Consider the following 15,667-nt stretch of genomic DNA (forward strand, 5'->3'; position numbering starts at 1 on the left):
TCAGTGTTTTCCATCAAGGAACTGAACCCCAGAGGTGCTTTTGAACTAACAATCAACAACAAATAGACCAGTTCTGCGTTGTCTGTGATTTTTTTTTTTTTCTTTTTTTAACACATTATTTCAAACTCAAACCAACAAACAAATGAACCAATGCAAGATTTATGTATTACCATTAATAATCAATGCCTTCTTGTGAGTAAAATGTTTTTGAATACATTGACTATGATGGTTATTTCCCCCCCAAAAAATGCAGATTTTTACATATTTGTCAGTTTTTGTATTTTATTATTACAGGCATTGATTGGTTTCTTCAGAAGTTATTCACACTTTTCTGATTATAGTAAAATTCAACGTTCTTGGTGAGCTGACATCAATCCATCAGGAAAATGAAGTCTACTTTTATAAGACTTTTAATGTTTAATATTCACATTATACATAACAGGATAAATGACAATGACAGAAATAGGAGCAGGTCCATTTTAAAGCCCCGCTGCCTTGCTCAAGGATACATGACTGTACATTCAGTTAAACCCTAATGATTTTGGACGGCAGAGTTTTCCACACTTACCCCCGACCCCCACCCCCCCTCCCCCCCCAGCTGGTCTGGGTATTCAAACAGGTCACCTGACAAAGGTCACCCCTTTGAAAAGGCCAAAGGTCAGAGGTGACGCTGTTTTCCGCAGCCTCTGAATCGCTGGCGGCGCATTATATTTAGCGATTGGCTGAGTCTGACACTGCCCTTTTCTGAGATGAATTACTAACTTCATTGCTTTCCCCAACGGACTGCTCAGTGTTAAACCAATGACAGCAAGACAGAAATCAAATTGAACTGGAGATCAAATCAGGGAAACAGGCACCAACGGCGGCTTCACCCCTAATGAAAGGTTGTCCGGCGGCTGATTGAGGCTTTGGAAACCAAGAACGAACACTCAGCCACATTTTAACTTAACCTCCATCTAATTTTCACAAATAACATGGCAATATTATAAAACCATCCTTTATTTACACTATTTGGGCTGCATTAGGACCCAATCTTGACAAATAAATCCACTTAGAACCAACAAATTGTGTTTTTATTAGAGTAAATGCACTAAAATGTAAAGCTCTGGATGTCGTCATTACACAGTTAAAGTAAGTAATCAACAATTTCAGCATTACAGCAAAATATCAGTAATTACAACTAAAGCTTTTGGAAAAAAATAAACACTGGTCAAGATAATATATATATTTATATATATACTCATAGAATGCAAGAACATAGTTGCTCTTGGAAAATTTGCATGTGTGTAATTATTCTGTATGTTTTACAGATTTTTCTTTGTCCAAAAATCTTTTTGTTTGACATGGATCTGTTGGACACTGGTTCTAAAAATGGGTGGAAAGTTACAAACATCGTCTTGCTTTTCAAACATGGATCTTATCTGAATAATTTGCTAATACTTGTTAATATATGTCTTGTTTTGTTGGCTTTTATTTGACCTTTACCCAAACCTGTTCATATTATTGACGTATTCTGCAAAGGAAGCACAAACGCAAAACAAAAAACCACAAGAAAAGTCCAGTTTTCTCCCCAATACAGATGTCTTGTGCAGTGAAAGTGTAAAACTAAGACTTGGGGCTGAGCTCCACTGGGTGATGAACCTCCTTGTATTAATAAAGCCGTGACAGGGCACCATCATTCACAAAGAGTGGATTTTTGACGCCTTAATGACTTTGTAATAGAGTCCTGCAGAAATGACTTTTAAAAGCGGGCAGTGAGTTAACATTTTGAACTCCTCTGTTCCCTTGTCAGTGTTTTTTAGAATGAGTTTTCACTTTGACGTCTGGAACAAGGACTGTGGATAAAACGGACGACAACAACACTTACATTTGTTTTAAGTAAATACCTCACTTGTGACTATTGAGCCTTTACGTCTCTTAAAAATTATGTTAGCTAGCAAGTGGCAAAATAAGACTACATTGGTTTTTGAGGATGTTAAACATCATCTCCTCTACCTGTTTTATCCTCTGTAACTTGATCTTTCACCATGTCTTCAGCTTATCATTAGTTGCACTTTCTTACATTTCATTAAACATTTTTGAATGACTTTGTTGTCTTTTTTTAATTAAGATATCAAGCAAAATGATGGCGCAGCTTTAAGTATCCCTTATCTACAGCCACAAATAGGATCTGTGCTTAACATGAGGATTTTGCATTTATCAGACCCTTTACCAACTTGTTCTCCTTGTGTATTAGTTCATATTTAACCTCAGTCCTGTGAAGCACCATTAAATAATAAACCATGATTATCACAATATGTATGTTGTAGTGATGTCACTTGTTATATGCTGATAAACACAAAATAAAAATAGAGTAGAAGTACGTTGTTGCCCTCGTTGAAAAGGTGAGAGTCTATATATGTCAGACGTGGGGTGATATCATATTCAACATCACTGTCTGCGTAAATGTTTAAGGGTCTATATATAGTACTTATACTTTTAGATTTTAAAACATACATACAATTCTCATCAGGGTTTAGAATAAAGAGTTGTGAAGTTCTGCCAAAGATGCCAATGTTTTGAATTGTAGAAATATGAAATAAATTTATGTGAGCACTAGAGGCAGTAGTGAGTCACTCTGCCAGCCAAGGCCAAGTTGAGGATGAGAACCAGAAAGAAATAACTGTCAGGGTCAAAGAAAAGAAATGATAAAAAAATAGAAGCTGTTGTTTTCTCCACTGGACACAGCTGCAAATGAAAAGAATGAAGTTTGTTGCTGAAATGTCTGAGTTTCTTCTACACGGGTGAGTTTATTGCTGAGACTTATGAAGGTATAAAGTTATTATGGGATGTTATTATCTGTGCCAAGTTGTTTGTTGATCCACAGTTCAGACTAAACTGTGACAGTTCTGACCTTGTTTGTTCGATTCCAAACAGATCTTTAGTGCAGTAATTGACAACATAACCTGTACAGAAAATGGAGGTGATTTGTGGTTTTACTGTGGCTGTTTTCAGTCTAAAAGCAGAGCTAAGCTAACAGAGCTATAATGTAAACTATCAGCTGATGCAGCATATGAAGATTATGAGACACAATGTTATTTTGAACAGATACAGATGTGTGTAAACAATGATCTTTATACTTTATTCAGTGACTGATACAGTCTGTGGATACATGGCTTGACTCATTGTGGTTTTGGTTCTAAGTGTGTTCTGGTACCATATATACCAGTAAGTACAATAATATCAGCAAAATTTAGAAAGTGTTCATTGTGTAGTAAACTGGTACCAATATCTGATTTTTTAAAATTATTTTTACTGTTGTATTTGTTTAAAGTTGAGCTCATTTGACTTTATTCACTTCATTAAACGTTTCCAAACCTTTTAACGATTTGCGGATGACACAGCTCTTTTTGCTTCTTGTTCAGTTTTATTTTCTAATTTCACATACATGTAACTAATTCAGCTTCCTCTGTGGCAATTTTATTATACTGATGTAATTTCAGAGTGGTTCCTGCAAATTTAGAGACAGCAGAGATTCTATCATGAGGTTCAGTCAGTGTCTGAAAAAAAATTCATCATCTGTCATTCTGTGCATTATATAAACATTTGGAATGACCATATTTGGAGACTTGTCATTTTTACTAATAAAAACTGAAAGGAATAAAGCTTTCAGATAAATGTAATAGAGTAAAAGTACAATATTTATCTCCGAAATGTAGTATTGAAGAATAAAGTTGCAGAAAGTGGACATGCTCAAAAATAGTAACTCCAGTTGGTGCAGGTTTTAATGAGGTATTCATGTACTTCCATCCACTCCTGTTTTGCACAAACCTTACCATAAACACAACCCAAATCCCAGTCTATATGTTACAGATCTTATCTGATTTCTGTTATTTGTTAGTTGTTATTCATTCAGTCTGTACAGCTAAACAAAAAGTAGAAATCCTCCTCCATTGGCCGACGGTCCAGCGATGTAAATATGTAGGTTTAACAGCTGCTCTTATAGAAAACACCAACCGCACAAAGAGAACAAACAAACCAACATTTCCTATGCAAACTCTGTGCAAACAAACCCAGCTCAGGTATTTCCTTTGTTGCATGAAAACAGAATTTACAATATCTCAGTTGAGCACAGAGGAGTGTTTTTTCATTTATTTATTCATGTATTCAGTGCTGCCCAGGGCCGACCATCATATGGTTTATGTTTATACTCTGCATGTAACATAGGAGAGGAAGCCATACACTGTCACAAACTGATTGTTTTCCTTTATGTTGTCTTTTCTCGGGGCAAATATGAAAATAAGTCAGTGAGCAAACAACACAGGAATATTTATTTACCTCTTCTTGTGGTTAAATCAGGTGGGAAAAATCTTGGAGTTTGAGGCAGTTTTATTACTTTCCTTATTATAATTATTCATTACTTTGACAGGAGTCTATATGTTGTTGATTTAATGTTCAGTTATTTACTTGTTCACCTTCTTTGTGCTGATTTCCATGTTTCACCTCACTGTAAACTGGGAAATATTTGAGTTTTTCAGCATAGTGACGTAAATGAAACTCTGCCTGAGGGTGGTTCAGATCTTATGAGATGCATTGTAGATTCAGATAAGAAATAGCAATTGTTTAATGCTGATTGTCAGTGATTGCCAGCAGATTCAGAGACAACTATCTTATTAGTTTAACCCTTTATCAGGCAAGTAACTATTTTTGGTAATTTCCTCCAACATTAAATTTGGGGCTAATCCCATGCCTCAGTGAGGTCCAGAAGCATGTTGGTTTTTATAACACTATACAGTAATTCAGAGAGATTTTATAGACATTTTGAAGCTGTAAATAGTGAATTTGAGCGATTTTTGTCAGTTTATGACCTTATAACAGTTGTTTTATTGCATGTGTTTACTTTTTAGCAAGTGCTGCTCAGATGTTTTATGGCAAGAGGAGGTAGATAACAATGTCCAATGACAGACTAAAGTTGAAATTTTGAATTTCAGAGTATGTGTCCTATAAAGGGTTAAGGTGAATACATGAATTTCTCCCCTATCAGCCTCTGTTAAATTTGTAATGTTTGCACTGAGTCAGTTTATTTGCTTTTGTTAAGACCTTAAATCATCCTTCTGTCAGATCTTATTTAAACAACTAAAAATTGATGATGGTTTTGCCATTAAATGTCGATAAAACAGAGCTCTTCGTTGTCAGATCAGTGAAACACAGATGTTGAGAATCTGATAGCTGTTTTATTTCTGAAAGCTCGACCATCAAAAGCCTTGGGAGTGATTTTTGATTCCCTCTTGATATTCCAGCCTCATATGAAGACTATTACCAGGACAGCGTTTTTTCACCTTTGTAAAATTGCTAAAAAAATCTGACCTGAATCAGAAATGCTGCAGCTGGAGTCTTGGTGGATCAGAGAACACCCATCCAGGCCTGTCTTCACCAGTTAAGTTGGTAACCAGTGGTTTTTCTTCTGACTTGTGAGGTCTTGTATTTTATCTGAGATGATTCCACTGTAATATCCTCATACAGAAATGACAGAATGGACAGTTTGACAATCACTCTGAACAGGTATTGTCACTGATATTATTAAAATACTACATAGGAGTTGAAATTCAGCTGGTAAAGGAAGTGCCTCATAAATATATTCAATGGACATTCTGGAAAATATTGATGGAATTTGCAAAATCCAATAATTTTTTAGCCTTTTACTGAAAAAAAGGAAATGCATAGAAAAGTAAATGGAAACAAGTAATTTAAATAATAAATCAAATACATCTTGGATATTTCCATAAGGTGCTAAAACATGGCTGGTAGTAGAAACAACAGACTAAAGAATTCCTTGGTTTAATCCCTGAAAAACATTTTACCCATTTTGGATTAAACATTGCAATAGGATGCTGTGTTTCTTCTTCTGCGTTTATCAGTGGTATTAAATATCTAAGAGCACAGCCGTCTCATGACCCTTGGTGATTTACTTTATATTGGTTTATTGAAATGTTTGCGATGAAACACAGCTGATGTTGTTACTACAGATGGTTTAGGCCATGGACTGGATATAATCAGTGACAGAAGTGAACTGATGCTTTAAAGCCAGTAATTTGCAATTTGTTGGCTTTTTTGAGCAGGAAGTGACCATATTTGAGCAAAAGGGGTGGGTCTGTAGGACCTCAAGGATTCATGAGTGAACTAATGCCAAGCACTAACTCACTGTCTAAATTAAACTTGGTCAGGTATTGTGTAATAAAGTCATTTTATCATCTTTTTAGTGTAAATTATTCTTCACAGCTACAGAGAAATTGTCTGTCATTGACTTCATTTTGGAGCCAAAGTTCTTACGCCCCTGCTAGGGTTAAGTAAATATCGTTGCCATCAGGCAGAAACCTCCTTTGCCCAAAACGCTTATTTTTCAGGAAAGTGGAAAAACTATGCATATTCTAAATAGATGAGTGGAGTTAGGAGATGTAGTCACAAGCCATTTTCAACACTTTTCTGGTGCAACCATGGCTCAGGAGGTAGAGCAGGTCATCCAATAACTGAAGGGTTGGTGGTGTGAATCCCACTCTGTCTGGAGGATCGGAGGGGCCATTTGGCGCATATTGGCAGCTACACTTTTGTCAGCCTCCCCCAGGGCAGCTGTGGTTACAAATATAGTTTGCCATCACCAGAATGTGAATGTGAGAGCAAATGAATAGTGGACCAATAATGTAAAGTGCTTTGGGTGCCTTGAAAAGCACTTTAGAAATGTAATCCATTATTATTATTATTATTATTATTATTATTAGTATTATTAGTATTATTAGTAGTATTATTATTATCATTATTACTTTTCATTGGTTTAATATTTATAAAACTGTCAGGCCAATGTGAAAACTGACCAATAGAATCTTTTTATGACAACCAAAAATGAACTTACAAGGTTTCCACCCAACAGCAATGATATCCAGGTTAGGGCTAAAATAAAGTTATAGCATAAATTAATCCTCCATATCTGCCCACAGCTCTGTTTGCTTGTGTACTTAATTAGATTAAATGCATTTTTTAACAGGAGAACCCATCAAACAACCACTAGATCTAACTCCGGTCTGATTGAACTCCCCTCACAAATCCACTGATGTCATCATTTTCCTGGTGAGGTCGACTTGTCTGGTCTTTTCTTTATTTAACAACACAGTTCAGTCTGAATACAAACCAGTAGATTAGCCGTTAGCAGACGCTTCATTCATATGAATCAAGTTATGATCAGAAAACAGCAAAGATCAGACATTCATCGTCATCACTTCTTTATTGTTGCTCCACTGTGTTCAGTGACTTTTATTGGTACAGAAATAATCATTGTGCTGTTGGATCTGCTTAGTGTTAGCTTAGCGCTGCAAAGTTTGTCTCATTGTTGTGTTGTTTTATTAAATTATTCCTGACATACGCTGGTCTCAGACTGTTAGGCTGGTTTATAGATTTGACCACTGAAGTGCTTGTTGTTTGAGTTTTGTTTTGATTTCTGACAGTTGCTTTTGTTGAGCTTTTAGCTGATGTTCTTTTGGTTACGTGGAAGTATAGAATGTGTATATTGCTACATAGTGTTACCGTGGCAACACAGATGGAACTATGTCTGCGTCTGGTAACCAGGGGTAACCACTCATTTCAGTAAAGTTCACCCTAGAACATCCTTTTGAACATGGATGTTTTAATGTCTTGTCTTTGTAATTTTTAGTATTTTATTAACCTTATGTATGTTTTTCATACATTTAACTTTTATCTTAAACGTTTCAACTACAATTCACTGATTAAGTCAGTCGAAATCAGTGTAGGTTGTATAACATTTTTAGTTTTTAATTTTCTGGACATTTACAATGATGTTTTAGTGGATTAAAACATGACAGACGCCTCAATATGCGCTGTCGACTGGTTTTCATGTCATAAATCTGGACGTTGTAAGTGATGAGTCATTCAGTTAAAATAGGCTGTTTTGAGGTTAACGTCGATTTCAGCAGCGTTTTTTATGACAGTTTGGTTTATTTTCATCCTCTGCTGTATTTAATGTGTTTGTATTACTGGTGTATTATCACTGCATCATATTATAAAGAATATGTCTTTAAATCTAAAAACTGACAAGTATCTGTGGGTGTCACATAAATATAGTTCAGTAAAATCCAGGAGCTACAAGTTCAGCTTTCTAGATATGATCTGTTGCATATTTGTGGGAAATTATTTTACAGTTTAATTTTATATATCATATTATATTATTTTTTTGTGTTATCAACCAAAAATGTATGTCAGGTAAATGGGCTGAAATGCAGCAATGTGACTTTTTAGGATTGAAATTGACTTCATTTTGTTTTTGTCTAAATTTCGCCTTTTTTTTTTTTTTTTTCATCCTTTTTGTTCTCACTTTTGTCGCGTTTTATCTTGTTTTCATCTCACTTTTCATCTTGTTTGAAGAATTTTATATTTAAAACCAATCAATCATCGGATTAATATGTTTAGATAGGGTAAAAAGTAGAAGTTTGGTGAAATAAAATGTAGAGTATTTGCCTCTGGGATGAAGCAGTAGAAGTATAAATGATTCTGCTGTTGAATGTATTGTGTTTTATTCTATAGATATTTTTCATCTTGATTTTGTTTCAACTTTTGTCAATTGTTTCATCTCATTGTGTTTGTTTCATTATTAATTTTTTGTCTTTTCATTTTGTTTTTAGGAAATTTTTTTTGTCTTGTCCAATTTTTGTGTCATTTTTTCGTCATTTTTCATTGGTTTTTATCTTGTTTTGTGATTTTGTTCTGTCTTTTTGTCATGTTTTTGTCCAAGTTTTTGCCTTGTTTGTGTTTTATTTTCACATCATTATTGCTAGATTTTTTTGCCCTTATTTTCGTTGCATTTTTTCCTCATCTTGTTTTTATCTAAAAGTCTCATTTTTGTCTGATTTTCATCTTATTTTTGTCTGATTCTCTTTTGCCTTGGTTTTGTTGAGTTTTCCTCTCATTATTGGCTGATTTTCTTTGTATTGTCTCTTCTTTTTTATTTACCTTGTGTTGTTTTTGTCTCATTTTCCTCTCACATTCATCAAGTCAACATATAGACTCTTTTTTTTATCATTATTCATCTGTAAAATCTGTGAAACAAAACCAATGTTTGGTCTCTTGTATTCCAATTTTGGTCTCTTTTTTTTTTTTTTTTTTTTTTTTTTGTCATGTCAAAGAACGCAGGTTACCAGGTAAATAAGTTGTTGGAAAAGGAGCTTAAATGTACCATTTGGTCCTGGTCTTGTTGTTATTTGTGGTTTTGGGTTCTGAAGATGTTCTGGTATCAAGGCTTCGACCTGTGTTTTATTTCTAATCTGTAATCGGAGGAAGCGGAGAATGGCGGTGAGATGGCGAGATCGAACAGCGGCGGCGAACACAGATAAAAATGAATGGAAAAAAGAGAAAAAGCAAATGGATTGACTTTGGTAAGAGGTCACTTTTGAAAGTCCTCCCCAGTGATTGTTGGAAAGTACCATTTTTTCTTGGTTCAGGACGCCCCAGAGATGTGAAGTGTAAGGTTATAGTATGGCCCAGTGCTCTATATTAATGGTGACTTTGGCTCACCTAATACGGATTCTCAGGGTTATAGCCCCCGGGTGCCTGCTGAGCAGAATGTGAATGCAAAAGGAGCCAATCCCCCCCCCCACCCCAATCCCATCCCCCCCACGGTCACCAGGGCCCCACCAGCCCTCGCTCAAGGTTACAGCCCACACCGCCCGGCAGCGATGAAGCCATCAGCGCTGATTTTAAATGATACCCCCGACTCGCCGCCACTTAATGCGTCCCCTCTCCCTTTACTTTTCCTTTAAACTCTTGATTATCCCCCTTAAAAACTTGATATTGTAATGTATGATCAGAGCAGAGGCTGCAAGAGGAAACCGTTTCTCCTTGAGTTCCTGCTGCGAGGAAAAAAAAAAATGAAAAAGAAGTTATGATCAAAGGCCCTGAACTATGCACGGATTAGTTTTCTTTGTGTGTTTTCTCATCTTGTTTTCTCCTTGTTTGATCTTATTTTTGTCTCATTTTCATCCCACTTTTTCATTTTGTCTAAATTTTGTCCAGTTTTTGTCTTGTTTTTGTCTCATTTGTACTGTTTTGTTTTCATGTCATTAGTGCGTCATTTTCTGTCAAATTTTCTTTGTATATTTTTCTCATTTATTGGTCTTGTTTTCATCTTGTTTTGTCCAATTTTTTGTCTTGTTTTTGTATCATTTTCATCTCATTTGTTTTGTTTTTGTGTCATTGTCTTGTTTTTGTCTCATTTTTGTCTTCTTTTTGTCTTGTTAAGATCTTGTTTTGTCTAAATTTCAGTCATTTTTTGTAATTTAATCACGTTTTTGTCTGTTTGCCTTGTTTTTCTTCATGTCATTTTTGTCTCATTTTCTTCATATTTCTTGTCATTTTTTTCTCTCCATTTGTCTTGTTACCTCCGCCAAGGAGGTTATGTTTTTGCCAGGGTTTGTTTGTTTGTTTGTTTGTTTGTTTGTCGGTTTGTTTGTTTGTTTGTTTGTCTGTCTGTTCGTTAGTGTGCAACATAACTCAAAAAGTTATGGACAGATTTGGATGAAATTTTCAGGGTTTGTTGGAAATGGGATAAGGAAGAAATTATTAAATTTTGGTGGTGATCGGGGGTGGGGGGGCCCACGGGGGGGGCCACTGATCAGCCTTGGCGGAGGTCTGCGCTCTCCGAGTGCTTCTAGTTTTAATCTGTTTTTGTCCATATGTCATCTAATTTTCATCTCATTTTCATCAAATTTTCATCTCACTTTTTCTTTTTTTTTTTTTTTTTGTCTAAATCAAATGTTTTTGCCTATTTTCTTTTATTTTTACCTCCGCCAAGGAGGTTATGTTTTTGCCAGGGTTTGTTTGTTTGTTTGTTTGTTTGTCTGTCCGTCCGTTAGTGTGCAACATAACTCAAAAAGTTATGGACAGATTTTGATGAAATTTTCAGGGTTTGTTGGAAATGGGATAAGGAAGAAATGATTAAATTTTGGTGGTGATCGGGGGTTGGGGGGGCCCACGGGGGGGGCCCAGACCAGAAATTTCATCAAATCTGTCCATAACTTTTTGAGTTATGTTGCACACTAATGGACAGACAAACAAACAAACAGACAGACAGACAAACCCTGGCAAAAACATAACCTCCTTGGCGTGGGGGGGCCCACGAGGGGGGCCACTGATCAGCCTTGGCGGAGGTCTGCGCTCTCCGAGTGCTTCTAGTTATATTTTTGGTCTAAGATCATCTTTTTGTTAATTTTTGTGTCACTTTCATTTTTTTTTATCATATTTTTTTTAAAACTAGTTTTACCTAATTTTTGTCAAATTTTCTTGGCATTTCTTCTCATTTTTTTTATCTGGTCACCTTTTTGTGTCTCATTTTCATCTCACTTTTTAATTTTGTTTTCATCTCTTTTTGTCTACATTTTGGCTAATTTTAGTCTGTCATTTTTGTCATTTTTTTGTCTAATCTTTATTATTTTTGTCTTCATCTTGTTTTCATCTCATTTTCATCTCATTTGTTTTGATGTCATTATAGTCTCTTTTTTTTTGGTATTTTTGTCTCATTTTTTTGTCTTTTCACCTTGTTTTGTCTAAATTTCATCAAAATTTTTTGTGTTATTGCTGTCTCATTTTCATCTCATTTGTTTTGTTTTGATGTGTTTTTTTTTCTCATTTTTGTCTCATTTTCCCCATTTTATTTTTCTTTTGTTGCATTTTTACCTCATTTTCATGTTGTTCTTTTTTTATCTCTTTAAAATTTCATCTTGTTTTTATCTAAATATCAGCTCTTAAAATACTGATATTGTAATGCATGATCAGAGCAGAGCCTGGAAGAGCAAACCATTCCTCCTAGAGCTCCTGCTGCGAGAAAAAGAAAAAAAGAAAGAAAGAAAGAAAGAAAATAAAAGCAGAGGTTATGATCATGGGGCCTGAGCCATGCAGGGTTTCTTTCGTGTTTGTGCTTCCTCCATCAACCAGCTGCTGTATAAATAATTTGAGATGCAAAAGCTTCTGGAAGAATCTACAACATGGTACATTTTCCAGGGATTCTGAGAGAACACTTTCCAGTCTGTAATTACAGTGTAAGGCAAAAAACAAAAGAAAAAACAAAAAACAAAAATGCTCTGCTGAGTCTGTCAAGACAAACCTCTGACAGACATTGACACTTTTTGGTGCGACCGCCCCCCCCCCCCCCCACCACCACCACCACCCCCTCGTTGCTCATGTAGATTCAACTAATGCTCACTTGACGAGTAAAAATGTTATTCTAATGATGGTCGAGGGAGCAGAATTTTTGCAGGTAGTTGTTATGGAAACTGCAGCTGCAGCTTAACTGTACGACAAGCCTCCTCTCTTACCCCCCCGATACATCCAACACCCCCCTCCACCCCATTTCCTTTTCAGTGTAGTGAATACAGCATGTTGGAGTCATTACTGGGATGTAAATGGTTAAAGGGGTGGGGGTGGGGGGGCTAAATAATATGTTCATTTATTATTTAGCTTGATTCGCACAGAATCAAATCAAGACCAGACTATAATTTTGAGCGCTGTTTATATCCATCTATGCACATAAACTTAAATTAAATTGTCGTTGTCAATTTATGTTTCTTATTGCTTATTATTATTATCGCTATAATTGCTATTACTGTTACTTAGATACTTGTATTACTTATTACTTATATATTGTTGTTACAACTACTGTTACTATTATCACTGTTATAATTTTTATCCTGTGTTTTTGTCTCTTTTTTTCCCCCGTTTTTGCCTCATTTTTGTCCCATTTTTTTTTTTGTATTTTCCCCTTCTTATTGCCTCATTTGTTGTCTTGTTTTCATCTCTTTTTATATATAATTCCATCCGTTTGTCCAAGTTTTGTCCATCCCATTTCTCGGACACTATTCACCTGACTGTTTTCAAACTGATGCAGCGTACAGCTTGAGGGCTGAGTTTTTGAGAATTTCAACTTGCACTTTTTGTCCAAACAATTTGTTATACATTATTCACATAAGTAATTTTTATTTAACCAAATTTTTTGAAAATATTGAAAGTTTAGACTCAAAAGTAATCCCTGGGTAGGCAGGATATCAGTGAGCAGGAGGGGCGAAGTGTTGTGTGACTGGGCGGTGGTATTAGTAGTTGTCTTTATTTTCTGTTTTTGTCTCATTTTTCTCCCATTTTCTTTGTATTTCCTCTCTTTTTTGCCTTAACTTAATTATGTCTTATTTTCATTTCATGTTTATATATTCACTTTAAATCATTACCTACCTTTAAAATCTGTTCAACAGAACCAGATCTACCTCAGATTAGAATAAAAGTACATGATAGAGTTCTGAAAACCTGTATCCGAGCAGCATGCGTCAGATCCAACACGACTGCTAAAGCTCAGTTTTCAGCTTCAGTCTGACTTCAGCCTCGTTCAGTATTATTTCTGAGACACAACACTCAATATGACTTGTTTTTTCTGCTTAAAATGCATGAAAAGTTACATCCGGTGGGATCACAGTTTGTTTTGAGGTCCAGGGACTTCCATGACAGTTCATCCCACATAAACACACAGTGCTGCTTCATTTTCTACTTCCTCTTCTTCAGGAGTTTGACACCGAGGCAGAACATGTTGCACATATTCTAGTCGTCGCCTTGTGTTGTGGCTTCCCTTAAGCTCCAGTTAAAGCTGTGAATAGAAGAGTTTACGGTGTAATTGAAAACATAATGTGGGGTTTAGGAGTCTAAGTTCAGTCTTATGATGTTAACAATTAAAACACTTTAATTGCCGCAGATATAATGTGCTTGGATCCTGTCGAAGCTCTAATAAGAAGCTGCTGCAGGAGTTTATTCCAATGTGAAACGCTTAGTCCTGACATGAGCTGTTCAGTTACTCAGTGATGGGAGGCTTTTATTAAAAACTACCGTCAGACCTTTCACTCTCGCCAAATACATGTTTAATTCCGGAAAGAATCTCGACCATAGACGGAGAATTTCTCTGAACGTTGAAGGCCTAACAAAATGTAATTACTGCGAATGAATAAAACCAACAAAACTGTACATTTTGATGTTATTTTCTTGCGGTTCCAGCGCGGCTCTTAATAGGATTGAACTGTTTGCGGTGACTAATGAGCTCCATATGAGATCACTCAAGGTTATCGCCGGCAGCGTCGTGGTTTAATGCGACTCGGTTGTGTCACTGGTTTCCTCCCTGCGTTTCCCGTCGAGGCTCTGTCGAACTGAACTTCCACAAACTTCAGCTGAAAGTGCGGTGATGTCAGTAATGATCTCCAAGTAAACCCAGCTAAAATAGCACAGTGACCTCATTATTGTTTCCATAGTTACAGAATGGCTGGGTTACTGTTCCTATCTATAGCGGCGTTCACTTCACACAAAATACTGCATTTCCACAGATGATAGTGGTTAACAGCTAAATTGTAAAAAAAAAAAAAAAAAAAAACAGCTCATGATAATCAGGTTTTCGAGGCGGCGTTGTGCGAGTGCTGCTTGTTTTTGCAGCTGGATGCAAATGCACTCAGCAGCTCACATCTCAAATGCTCCAGCGCTTGCTCTTATAAATGGAATATCTGTGGTTAAATGGTGGTTTAGTGCCGCTGATAACGGTTTACATCAGCCGCTTGTGTCTTGTTTATCAAATATTAGCATCATTTAAGCGGCACAAAGAATGAGATCAATTCCAGACCCTGAAACTGCTTCGCCGCCGCCGCCCACCCACCTATCGCACGTTCTGTGCCAGAGAAAAGCATCACACACTTTAACTGAACCAGCTGGCTTTGTCAGGCACTGATCCAAAAACATGGATCTATATTTACCAGGTTATATCACTGTACATGAGTCGACTAAAATAAAATTAAACCGCTGTACTGATAAGAGAGACGGGCGGCTCTAAGGCCTGCAGACAAAGCCGGGTTTGAGTTCTTTTTCTTGTTGTTTCCTGCTGGTGTTTTGGTGACTCACAGCCAACCTCAAAGGTTGCGGAGGAGACGCAGCAGGCGGCAGATGTGTCAGCAAATCTGGGACGCACCGGCGTCGACAATAACGGGGATTTGGGCTGAGTCAGGTCAGTGTTTGTGCAGATCATGTTTCAGGCGTTTCACGTGATGGTTCAACAGGTATTAATCTGACAAACGCTGTGGGATTTACCTCCACAGAGCTTTAAGAGACTGGTTTTGATGTTTTATTTGGCTACGTCTTGGCGACTTTGTTTTTGTTTATTTATTTATTCATTTATTTAATATGTCATTTGAAGTGTTTCACACTGACATACAGTACAAAAAAAAAATTCTGCACCCGACATTGTAACTTACAGTCAATTAAAAATAAATATATGCAAATGAAAATATTTTGAATTAAAAAGCTCTTGGAAGGGAAAGTACAATTAAACACTCAATTTGATTACACAATGAGCGCATCTCTAGAACAAAAGACATAACACATCAGCATGACTCCAGCACAGATTTGGGCTTTATTGAGTGATGCAAAGAAAGGACCCCATATTTTTGATTTTGATTTTTGAGTACCAGAATGAATCTGCTACATCTTAGCAACAGAAACCTTGTCATTAAGCCATCCCTTGAAGCACAGAGGTGATGGAGACTTCCAGTTTTCTAATGTTAGTCTTTAGCTGTGACCATGCCCATTTTGGGAGTCTGTTTTAAGAGACTGATCTCAT

The sequence above is a fragment of the Sphaeramia orbicularis genome, chromosome 8, assembly GCF_902148855.1.
Source record: "Sphaeramia orbicularis chromosome 8, fSphaOr1.1, whole genome shotgun sequence".
Classification (NCBI taxonomy): Eukaryota; Metazoa; Chordata; class Actinopteri; order Kurtiformes; family Apogonidae; genus Sphaeramia; species Sphaeramia orbicularis.